The following is a 12952-nucleotide window of genomic DNA, read 5'->3' as shown; positions in this document are numbered from 1 at the left end:
CAGTTCTACCTAACCTGCACTAACCTTCCTTAAGTCAGTGACCTCAAAGCAAGTGGATTCTCTTCACCACTCGCTATTCAATTCCCCGGGGATTCCAGACAAACACAAAGCAGTTTACTTAACGAGTGGGTTAATACATATATCAGTACAATAATAAGAAAAACAATTTAAAACATTTCATAATTTTTCAAAGCAAACATTTCACGTGGGTGATCAATCCACGAAAACGTTTACTTTTAGCAGCAATAAAATGTTATCATAAAAACTTAGCAGCATCCAACCTATCTAGCTTAACTAGTCCTACCTAACTTTAACTAGTCCCTAACCATTACCTCTGCTACCAGAAAATTACTGATAGAGATCGTGGGTCACCCGACCAACAATTTCACCATATAGATTTCGGGCCCATAGATTTCAAATCACCATATACATTAATCAGGTGACCTCACAAACCTACCATCAGCAACCCTGATTCCTTCCTATAGTTTTCTAATGTACCCGGACTTACCATCCACCGTTACGGGTACCTACAACCACGATAGATCAGGGAGCTAGCTGTGAAGAAAAGTAGACAAAATACAAACCCAACTTTAAATATCTTTGATATTCATAAAATGACCACGTACAACTGAGAAGTTTTAAAGGTTTTATATAGAAATCAGTTTCTGAGAGCATTAGGCTTACAGTTAAAAGGCAATCGATAATCAAGATAACAAAAAGAACATAGCCATAGAGGAACAGTGTCAGGGCAACCATTTATGAGTCTACAAGAAATTATTACAATGTAATATGCTAAATAGATTTCGGAATGGATCACAAACTAGAGTTTACTGTTTGGAAATTACTTCAAGAGTAAGATTGGAAATCCTATACATCTATAGGAGGGGGGAAAAGTGGAACACGCTATAGTTCTAGAATCATAATGCAAACTCAGATTTCAAGAGAAATTTATATACCACAGTTATGTTTCATAAACAGTATAGAGAGAAAAAATGTGTTCTACAAAGGTGGGAAAACATAGGAACATGCTAAGAAAATATACTGTATGACTTTATAATAGGTTGCGGAAAGCATGGAAAATTAACATATGCAAAGAAATGTCTTTATTAAAGCAAAGACAGAAAAATAGAAGATGCAGTGAAGAGTCTTCGCACTATATTTACCTAGAAAGGTGTGCAGACCAACCCTGGCCACGGATCAGTCAAGGACAGGAAATACCCCAAGGAAAGACAGTCATCTATGGGACAGCAGGTGCAGATTGGACACCCCAGGACAGGACAGGAAAACCAGATTAGGATCAGGACAGGACCACCAAGGCACGACCAGCACCCACAGTTTGGAAGCAACGCCTGCGCTCCACCCTCTCTGCGGCTATCAGTCAGAACCCCGATTGGGTTAGCGAACTCCCCAGCAAAGTGCTCCGCCAGCACTTAAGGTTTAGTAAAACCTTTAAAGTCTAAGGTCAAATTCGGACAGAGTGCTCCGCAGCGCTCTGTAAATTCAGTCACCTATTGAGTGCGTTGGGTCAGTGACAGGTCAGCTACTCAGACAAGTCGGACAATTTCCCTAGCTGAACCTAGGCTAGATATACTGTTTTCGGGTCAGTGTACCACCCCCCAATGTTGCAAAGTGTCAGAATCCCCAATTTTGATTGGTCCCCACATAGGATAGGTTAACACACCAATCAGAACAGACTTCTACAAGCCTAGTTTTGCATCTTATGGTACCGCCTAGCAGATTTAGGGTTCCCATGACATATTTTACAGAATACAATAGGATTTATACAAATGTAGCAAATGCAGAACATTTTCAGTTTTCTAGCTGGGTGAAGGTGCATCTTCCCAGGCACGTCTTGGCAGGGACCTTCAGTTGGCACTCGGTCAATGCCATCAGCAGCAAACTGGACATGCGCACTAGGGACCTTCAAGATGGTTCACGTCTCATTCAGACCCCCCCCCCAGTTATCGCGGTACATGTAAAGTAAGCGAAAACAAATTAAAACATAGAAATAAATGAATATACCACATCTCATAATTGTGTACTTATGGTTTTATCACTATAAAATATACTATGCGGTTTTATATTAGTGCAATACACAATAACATGAGAGCATCTGCACGAGCTTCACCACGTTAATACATAAGCAGCCATCTTGTGGCGATTACGCATGCGCACCCTTTCCCTCCAGAATTACAACTACGTCACGTCACGTGAGTGTGACTAACGCATGCACAGAAGCAAAATTCCAAAGCAGCGGCCATTTTTAGGACAAGAGTTAATTGTTTTAGTAAGACACATAGGCAAGCATCACTAAGATACACGCACATTTCAAAAATAAAGGGAAATTAGTACAACATACAAATTTTGTTACCGGGTTAAGACAGATTCGAGGTTCATGACTCAAGCAAGTTGCGTAACATGCAAATTCTTGCTCTATCAACATCATAAAGAGACAGCCGGTAATTCCATGCTTCACGCTACCAGCTTTCATCCAAGTCACCTGATATATAGCATTCCCTATGGGGAAATGCTCAGACTTAAGAGAATTTGTACTAACGTAACAGACCTCAAATCAGCCCAAAGCAATAGTAAAACAAGATTCATGGCACATGGATACTCTGAAAGAGACATGGATTCAGCAATCATCAAATCACAGTCTACGAGTCGATCTGATTTATTGTTTGGTATTAACAGCAGAGACACAATCCACAAACCCACACGGAAACAGAAAGGAGATCAACAAACTAGGCTAATTTTCACCTACAATAAACAAGAGAGACAGTTAAGAAGTATAGTAAGAAACAATTGGCCATTGGTAATGGATGACCCGGTGTTTGGTATACTTCTGCCCAAAACACCTTCTATTACATACATAAAAGCCACCTCCATGAGTAACGCTTTAGTCAGAAGCAGTCCAGAGCTTTCTGAAGTGGCCATTTGGCTTACACAGAGAAAGGGATTCTTTAAAGGCAAGACTTGTCGAGCTTGTAAATTTGAGGTCAATAAAACATCTTATTTAACCCCGTTCAGTGACAAACCTAATACAATCAAAAAGTTACTTACCTGTAAAACGGATTTTGTGGTGTATTTGTTGGAGTGTTCCTGAGGACTGCGTTATGTGGGGAGTACTAAGCTACAAGCACCCAAGCGGTTACTCCAACACATTCGGGCAATCTCTAATTCTGATCCAACTTATCCTGTTGCCCGCCATTTTAAAGAGATTCATGGCAATAATATGGTACATTTTAGATACCATTTTTTGGACTTGGTCTCGAGTTCAAGATGAGGAGGCAACAAGGAGGCCACCCTAAGAAAATTGGAAACTAGATACATTCTTGAACTAGATACGAAGACACCTGGTGGTCTCAATTCAAGTGAGGATCTTTTCACTTGCCTTTAACTTCAGTATGTGCCCGATTGTTCAAACAGTACGTGCAGGCACATCGATTTAGTCTTTTTAGCCCTAAATCACTGAACAACTACATTCCACATTGCTTGTAGTCTTTTCCCGAAGTTAAACTAAACGTAGCATCAGAGCCAATTTACAACCTGACATATAAATAAATCCTAGACACCTACATAGGCAAGATGGTGGAACTATGCGACAATTAAGACATTTAAGTCTGGTAGTTAATTACGTTTTGCTGCTATTAGTCTGCTGCTACATTTTCGCACTTTAAGAACACAAATATGGTTCTCTTTTAATGCCATATGGCACTTTATTAGCACTTTTTGCACTTTAAACAGACTACAATAGGAGTGACATGTAGTTCTCGGCCCACAGGGGCTCTATCATAGGTTGATCATCCAATAATTGGAAGCATTAGCATTTACAGGCAGTCGCCATTTATAAATCAGAGGTGTACATGGAAAGCAATCAGGACCATCAATTGGGATTATCAAACCAAAGTTCTTAACGTATTTGTAAATGTAAAGAATGGTCATGATGAAAATGCATTTATACTCTTATCTCTGTCTCTGTATTCGTCTTTTAAAAGGGTTTTAAAAACTGATTTGACTGCTTTTTACACAAAGGTATTCAAAGTGTATCTCATATTACATTACAAGTTTAAAATTAACGGAATGAGGTCGCTGTACATTGGGTTGTAAGTTTAGATAGCTTAATGCCATCTCAATTAATATGTGTACTACGGCTTTGGCTTATCAGCAGTCTGTTTTCAATGTTCATCTCATGTTTGAAGCACTTGTCCCTTTAAATTTTGGGTCCCACAATGACACAGTAAAATCCACGAGGTTATCATGAGCCCTAATGCAAACAAGGAAACTGAGTATTAAAATACTGATCTAAATGAGGTGTCATGTGCCCATCATACCACTGGACTCTGCATCACTGCACCTGCTACACTAAGGATGGCTATACCCTCTGCGTACAAGTGTTTAAGTTATGTAGTCTAGCTATCTTTCTTTCTCACCGCGCTATTTCCATCATTGGCTCCTCCCATCTCCCTAAGCTCTTTCGCATTTTCCTCCTTATCTTCTTCCTCTGTCTCTCCTCATCGTCTTTCTCTCACTCATCCTCATCTCCTTCGTCCCTTCTCTGCTGACATCCTTGTTTCTGCCCGTTGTGTACATCCGTTCTCTTTTTATTCAACCTTATTTCCTTCTCACATTGTGAAACTTTATCCTCTACTCCTCTCTATTTCACCCTCTCCTTTTATTTAATCCCTTTTCTCTATCTCTCTCTCTCCCTTATTTCTTCCTTAACCTCTGCTCTCTTTGTATCGCTCTACTTTCCACTCTCTATGAAGTGTAAAAAACCCTAAGCCCTAAGCATGCACTGTTTTAAAAATAATATGAATAGGAAGCTTCTAAAATAACGTAACTCCTTCCATGCTCATTACGAGCTCAGCTCGTCATGAGGCACGGTGGCGCTGTGTTCATGACGAGCTGAGCTCGTCATGACACGCGCGGTGCTCACACGCTGGGCTAATTCCCCCGCTGTGCTGAGCCTTCTAAGAAACGGGAGTGGTCATGACGAGCTCAGCTCGTCATGAGCACAGCGCCACTGTGCAGCGTGACTAGCCGAGCCCGTTACAAGCATTGTGGCGCTGCGCGCGCCCCCCCCCCCCCTCCCCCCCAGCGTCGCGGGGGAATTAGCCCCGCGGCGAAGGTGTTAAACTGGTACAGAGCAGACTGGGGCCTCTGCCTCCTCCGGGCCCCGGTGCCACTGCACTGGCTGCATCACTGGTAGCTGCGTCCCTGGCTTTCGGGCCTTGATAGCCAGAGGAATCCGCTGTCCATCCAGATCTGACAACAAGCCTTTGTTAAGTGGCAGGCAATTCTCCTTCAGGGACATGCACGTTGAGCTGCACTAAAGAAATCCTGCTCCTTGGTTCTGCCCCAGACCCTGAACTAGACAATATTTCAGGCGTTTTTAATTTCATTACTGTGTATGTGTGTACAGCCTATAGGTTTTTAGCTAATATATTTGATCAAATAAATGTTTTGGCTTTTCCTCATTGCTATGCATCCTCCCCAGAGTTCCAAGTACCTGCTGCTCAGCCAATGAGTGAGGTCCCTGGATGGCTGGGATGTTAAGAGTGTTTGTGCTTGGATGAGTGGACAGGTGGACTGAGAGGGGCTGAGCAGCAAGAATGCTGCTCCTAGTGGGGCTGTGCCTGATTTACTTGTAACTTGATCTGAACCTAATAAACCTAGATCTTTTATAACCTAATTGACAACATCCTTGATTGTAATGTAATGTAATGTAATTTTATTTTTGTAAAGCGCGACTTACACTCCACGGAGCATCTTGGCGCTGACCACCCGTGCCTAGAAGGTATTTGGCCGGGGAGCTAGTGGGGCACCGGTAAGACAGTATCTGATATCTCTAGGAATTGGGGTTAGAGTAGGGCTAAACAGGCTGAGTCTGTGAGTTTAAAAATCCATGTCTTTAGAGCCTTCCGAAAAAGGTTCTCTGATGGGATCTGGCGCAATTGGAGTGGTAGTTTATTCCAGGCCCTGGCACCCAGCACTCCAAGGGACTTTCCTCCTTTCGTGGCTAGTCTGAATTTGGGAGTTACCAGCAGGTTCAGGTTGGAAGATCTTAGTGAGCGGGAGGGTACGTATCTTCTGAACCTTTTTGACAGGTAGGTAGGACCCATCTGGTAGTACGACCTAAAGGTGATTACTAGGATTTTAAATAGCACCCTTTTATGAATGGGCAGCCAGTGCAAGGTCTTAAGTGCTGCTGATGCCGACGACTTCCTGGGCCATCTCAGTACGAGGCGGGCGGTGGCATTCTGGACCATCTGCAGTCGATGCAGTACTGCTTTACTAGAGCCTGCATATAGACTGTTGCAGTAGTCCAGACGAGATGTAATAAGAGCCACCGCCACCGTCTTTCTGGCTGTCAACGGGAGAAGGTCGAAGAATCTTCTGAGGCCTTTGATTATGCTAAAGCAGGACCCTGCCACAGCACCTGCTTGTTGCCTAAATGACATGGCCTCATTGAACCTAATCCCAAGGTTGCGAGCCGTAGTAATGGTGTTTGGGGGGACTTCTGCATCTTGTGGCCACCATGATTTGGGGGAAAAAAGGTTTTGTTGTCCGAATGGTAAAATTTCGGTCTTACCCGAATTGTAACACTAAGCTATCAAATTCATCGATTGGTAACATCAAAACGAAAACCTACTAGTTGGTTGTTAGCCCTGCGGTCTTTTCACAGCCAAATTCCCCTAGAGAAGGTCGGACTTGATTGTTAAGTGCAACAGGGGAGGTGGTTTCATTGCGGCTGCTTTTGGCTCCCGCTGCAGCGCAGCGAGTTTAAATCGTTCGTGGTAAAAGGAGAAGACATCTGGAGAGGAAGGGATCAAACTAATGTTAGACAAAGACACAAGACTTGTAACGAGTGTAACAAAGGGCCAGATGTACCAAAGGGTTTTACCCATTCTGTGTCTACGGGAAAATGTGTTGATACATATGGCCCAAAGTGGAAGCAGTGACGTAACGCAAAATGATTTCCACCCCCCCCCCCCTCCATCCCCAATGTGACAGGGACCGCTGAGGTTCACATATCTCACAGATTTTTTATTATTTATTGACATTGAGCCGAATGTGTCCCCTTTAAGAGTTGGGGCGACCTGGTGCGTTGCCCCCACACAGCTGCACCCCGTTACGCCCCTGAGTAGTAGAAGGCGGCGAGCTGGGGACAGGCTGAGACTAAAATGAGACAGTCGTCCTGAGAGTTCATGACAAGAAAGGGGCGCGTAGTCCATTGAAAAGCGGCCGAATAATGCTGTAAAGGGCACTTCAGCGCCTCACCCCACAGCCGTCCTGCGAGCCGTTGTTTCGATGACACCGAATTAACTCGTGACTTTTTGCATTCTTATTATGTGTGATACAGCGTACTTTGCTGGGTATAAAAAAGTGTTTTCTTGCATCTCAACGGCCCAATCGACACCTGTTCTATAATCCTCCGAGTATAAAACAGACCCACGGCTGCGTTTTGCAAAAGAGCTTCGACTGGCGCAGGAAAGAAAAACACATCAGAAAATGGGGCCCACTTTCCTTTCATGTGAGAGTTTTTGTCAGTGTCCTATTTGCAGAGAGGTGTGTACACACTTGGAAATGAATAAGCTGGCAGGAGGTCACGGCTAGAAAATTGAGCAAGGGAAGAGGGCCTACAAACACGCTCTGTGGGGGACCCCGCCAAGAATCGTATCCTGCACGGGTTACCATGGCAAAGCCATTTTAATGAAAGTACCTCAATTTGGAATTACATCACAAGAGAGCAATTAGAATATAATTATCACTATGTGAAATGTTTCAGTGATAACATTTGTGCTACTGGTATAAAGCAGGTTTAGATTTTTCGGCCAATCGGGCCTTTGCAGGGGATCAGCATCTGCGGAAGCTGCCATGAAAGACACCAAAAACCTAGGAAGTGGACCCCTGGCAGAAAGGCCTAATGACCACGTTTATGCCCTAAAAAATTATAATAATTAGTGAGCTGGAGGGGAGGAAAGGGTATTTTATGTCTTTTAACAGATACAGAAAATATAAAGCCGGTGTGCTATGACAGAACATTATAGTGCGCAAGAGCGATTGACAAAAAAAATGACGTCTTGAGTTGTTATTTAATACATTTAATATGCTCGGTTATATATAGAGAAAATACATATTTAGCAAAATACCTCATCGCCACGCCCACGTAAAAAAATAACACATATCACATTGAAATTGCTTGATCATGATTTTTTTCTTTTATGATTTCGGCCTACATGTGTTCCATGCCTTGTTCTGGCCAATGGGGGATCCTGGCTTGCTGCTGCATTGATGTCTCGCTAATGAACGTGCTTCAATTCTGAATATGTTAAGTTCTGTATTGGCCCACACAAGTCTCACCAAGCTGCTGCACCGTGCTGTGCGATTCTTGACAGCAACACAGCTGAGAGTAGGAGGAAATATTTCTGACCTTGATATGGTCACTTCAAACAATGTCCAATATCCTGGATTATTTTCAACTGAGTCAGGCTCTGTGTTACCCGCATAGCCCAGTGGCCTGCGAAGGTTTTGTGTCCAGAAATTCAAACACATTCTGTAATTTTTTTTAAAAATGTCAGAGTTTTACATAGCGCAAATTTAAGCCGAAGGTATCAGAGCGCTTTACATGAGCACCAGTTACCGTCACACAAGGACACATTCATTTTTGTTAGGCACAGAGGGGCAGATTTACAACTTCTGGCGCATCCCTGCAAATCAGCAGGGATGCGCCAAGAAAGATGCGTCACGCAAAACTGCCCGTGCGCCACCATGGATGCGCCGCATTTACAATGGTGGCGGATGGTGCATGGATAGGCAGATGCGTGGCGTATCTGCTGGCGTAAGGTTGGCGCAGTGTGAGAGTCGTGTCGCGGGCGCAATGCAATTCCAGCACTGCTCCAACCTCGGCCTATCTCCAGCATGCTGCGTCACGCCTTACGCCTGCTTCGAGCAGGTGCAAGGTTTTGACGCAGCGGCGTCGGAAAAGTGACTGAGTGAAATCTTGTAGATTTCACTGCGTCACTTTTCCGAGGCTTTCCTCCGAGGGAATGCCCACACTGCGACGGAAAGCTCACATGAAACCTGACTCAGGTTTCATGTGGCGCAGTGCTTTACAACGTGACGCATCTGCCTAGATGCGTCACGTTGTAAAGTAGTCGCAACGTGGCGCATGGTGTATGCCGCCGCTGCATCACAAAAGTGATGCAACGGCGGCGTAAAAGTGTTGTAAGGGGCTTGTAAATCTGCCCCAGAGACTTGAAGTGATTTGCCCAGAATCACAGGTTGTTGAGCGTCCCTGCCGAGACTCGAATCCGGTTCCCCAGATTTGAGGTCGACCGCCTAGGCCACATCCTCTTACCATCTTAAAATATGTGGCCTTGTTTCTTTGTAAACTTTGTTTCATCCTAATTTGGCAACGCAGGTGTTAGCAATAACAAGTATTCATTCACTCGCCAAAATCGTCTCCCCGCTAAAATGTATGTGATTAGGAATTTGAGCGGTGAAGAATACAAGTCCCTCAATCAAAAGGATGGTAAAGGGAGCTCTGCTCAAGAGAGAAGGAACAAATACAAGAAGAGGAAGGGAAGCCATCGAAAAAGAAGCAAATGTTAGTGACAAGAATGCCAACCAAAGATAAGTAATAGGCTGGCTCGAAGTCCACTGCAAGTTTTGATATGGACCACAAGAGCCTTTCACAACAGATATCAGAAAGCTGTCTGTAGGTGAGACCTAAAAATGCAGAAGACAGTGTTATGGTCAAAATATTTTCTGATTTGCTGATTCAGTCCTTTTGCTTGTCCAGTAATAATGAAAAAATATATGTCAGTCACAGATTGGATTGAACAATGATAATAGTTGACCAAGTGAGTGCCTTACTGTGCCCTGCATACCCTTGTTTCCACAGATCAGAAAGTTTCATATGTTGATTGTATGACCATTATTGGCAACCTTGGTCAGGTAATTTTAAGTAAACTTATAGGTGCGGCTCCTTCATTAGAGCGGAGGAGCATCGCCCACAAACTAAATTATCCCCAGAGATGAAAAATAAAATGGTAATAAAGATCGTTTTCAATAACCCTGTCCTGAACAGGGCATCAGGACGGGGGTGCGGCTACTGCGGACTGGCAGCAGCAGAAAGCAGTGATGGGCAGGGCACATAAAGATTAAAGTGCGCATGTCTCTTTGGACAGCCGTCTTGCGGTGGCTAACCAGACATTAGAATTTTAAACCTCTCTAAATCAGCTGTCTTAGACAGCTGGTTTAGAGAAAGCACAGGCTTCTAGTGTTCTTCAAAGCACTGAGGCCCGCACGATCCAATCCTGGCACTGCTCTCACGCTAGTTACTGAGAGCAGTAGGAACAAATGATGGACGGAATGCTGAACAATGCAAACATTCACCTCCAGTCACTGGGATCTGGGTTTAATCATCATTCTTTTGCTCACCACGTCACCCTAATGTGGATCCAACCATATGCAAAGCAGTCTTGACCCTTTGCCTCATGGGAACAGTTAACACCCCTTTGATACTTGATGGAGGTGGGCGTTATTTAAATTGGTCTGGGCTTACAGAACTCAATAGAGTGTGGATATTAAGCTACATTATTTATCGATGGCCTTCTGTTATATCCCTACAATACTATTGGAGCAATACAAGTGTCTAAAAAATTTCTGGGAGAACTGATTCACCTTACACTTAGGGGGTCAATAGGATGACGGGCGGACTTTGTCTGCCAGCCATCCTGCCGGTATGCGGGACCGCCCGCCATAAGGCCGGGTGTCCCGGGGGTGGTATTAGGATGTGCCCGCCACAGTGGCGGGCACATCCTGCATGTAAAGCATTGTGGCGGGCGGTGCTATCAGCACCGCCCGCCACAATGCTAAAAAAACATTTTTACATTTGAATAATCAAAGCGACAGGCACCGCGTGGTGCCTGCTGCTTTGATTATGCAAATGCAGGGGGGTACCACAGGTACCCCCCGTGTGCACCCCCTACCCTCCTTCACTCTGGGGGCCCGCACGGGGCCCCCAGAGTGAAGTTCGCCTGCCTTTCCGTGGCGGCATTGCCGCCACTGAAAGGCATTGCCTAAAGCACTTCATATTACGGCTGGCGGTGTCTGATAGACACCGCCACCATATTATTTCTTTTCTGCCCCGGCCGCAAGGCGACCGGGGCGGAAAAGTGGCGGGCGGTGTTTTACTCCGCTGCGGTCCCCCCCGCCATTGTAATATGGCGGGGGGGAATTCAGGGAAGGATTTGGGGCGGATTGCCCCCTCCAGGCTGGCGGTGGCTACCGCCAGCCTGGCGGGGGCAATCCGCCTGACATCCTAATGGGCCCCCTAGACTTTGATGTGATACTGCGGCAAAGAAATACAGAAACACGTATGAAGTTCTCTCAGAGGACAAAACACATTGACTGGGCTGTTTCATTGATGTGTTGAATATTAATAAAGAGAACAGTTATTGAGACTTCAAACAATGGCTCCCACGCTATTTTGGTATTGGAGAAGAGTATATTGGGATTGTCACCATTAAACTATGTGTTTACAGTGAAAGGAGGAGAGAAAAAAGAGAACAAGCTCTATAATACAATTGTTGGACTCTTGCGGTACCTTTTGTGTTTACATTTATCTATGGTTTTAGATTAGTTTGACCATTAGAGGGTGAGTGCCTACTAATATAACCTTAAGACTAGCACTTGTGGAGCCATCCATAGCCATAACTACTCTTGCTCTGGGATTTTAAGTTATTTTTTATTTTATTTCCTAGGCACTTTGCATCTAACACACGTGAATGCTCCGACCGCCACCCATTTGCTTGCCTCAACTCTCTCAGAATCGCCAGCCGCCACTGCAAACTTAATTGCTCTGTGCTCAGGACATCCAATGGAGTTAACTTCAACACACCCCTGCACCACAAGAGCGAGGTGCTGGCATTGTTATGTGAAAATATGAATTGTCAACTTATTGCAAATAATATTGTAAATAATACTAAACTGGCACCAGACCTAACCGATTTACTTTCCCAGGTACCTTCCAAATTATGGTCCATAGGTGTCAATTATGTGGTATTTGTTTCTTCAATGGAGCCCATTAAAATCAAGATGATCAGGGTCATAATAAGTCAGGAAACCAGACTGAGCCCCTACAAGATAGTTATGGGACGCCCTATTATGCTGCCGCCATACCCTCCCATCCCAGCTGCCAAATGACATTTACAATTGTATGATGGTGCTGCCCTCCAGCACTGCAGAAAGCTTATACACTGTCTTTACAGTGTCCGTCTGCAGGTGCAGACTGCCTTATCTGAGTGTCCACCTGAAGTCTGCCATTCTCTCCAGCCAGTGATTAAATCTACACCGGGATCCGTCAGAGGAAGTCTGCTTTGCAGTCTCAACCAACACAGCCATCAAGTGTTGTGGTCTGGTGAAGTGGGTCCACTCCTCCCTGTACATTTGTGCTGCACCTCCCCTAGATACCAGCCCTGACACTTAGACTTCTAGTGGGGCCTCACCTGAATGTTGCCTATACTGAACAGGGATAACCCCTACTGCTAGTGAGAGGAAAGAGTGACTCAGAGACATGCATATTGAACACTAAAACCCTTTCCTTAGGGGACTGTGTATATTGTTTGTATGCCGCATTTTACTTTCTGTTTGTAAATAAATACTCCTTTTGTCATAAAAGTATTTGACTGGACAATTGTTTATTTCTCCTATTGAATGTATTGTCACTTGTGACCCTGTATTCACCTTCTTTATATATCTGCCCCCCCTTCCCCAAGAAGCTTTGGACTGCTCTACTTGTACAACCTCTGACCGTTAAGAGCTGAAGGGGTACTTGGCCCAGTTGCTTAGGATCCATAGTAGGTCTGGCCCTGGCATATCAGGAGTAAAAGTCCTCATTCCCCTCGTTTAGGCCCAGTAGCCCCTCTGAAAGGGGTTCTGA

At 44.5% G+C, this 12952-nt stretch overlaps 1 long non-coding RNA gene across 1 annotated transcript in view; it reads left to right on the top strand.

The window, feature by feature from the left end:
* The window catches only part of LOC144771779 (uncharacterized), a 234405-nt gene extending 222011 nt beyond the window's left edge, over window positions 1–12394 (top strand). The window contains exon 4 of the long non-coding RNA XR_013599471.1: window positions 11775–12394. This is a non-coding gene — a long non-coding RNA (uncharacterized LOC144771779). The remainder of the gene's footprint in view (window positions 1–11774) is intronic.
* The last annotated feature ends 558 nt before the right edge of the window (window positions 12395–12952 follow it).

The sequence above is a fragment of the Lissotriton helveticus genome, chromosome 8, assembly GCF_964261635.1.
Source record: "Lissotriton helveticus chromosome 8, aLisHel1.1, whole genome shotgun sequence".
NCBI classification, from domain to species: domain Eukaryota; kingdom Metazoa; phylum Chordata; class Amphibia; order Caudata; family Salamandridae; genus Lissotriton; species Lissotriton helveticus.
The sequence above is the reverse complement of the archived record's forward strand: the minus strand, read 5'-3'. Positions and strand labels throughout refer to the sequence as shown.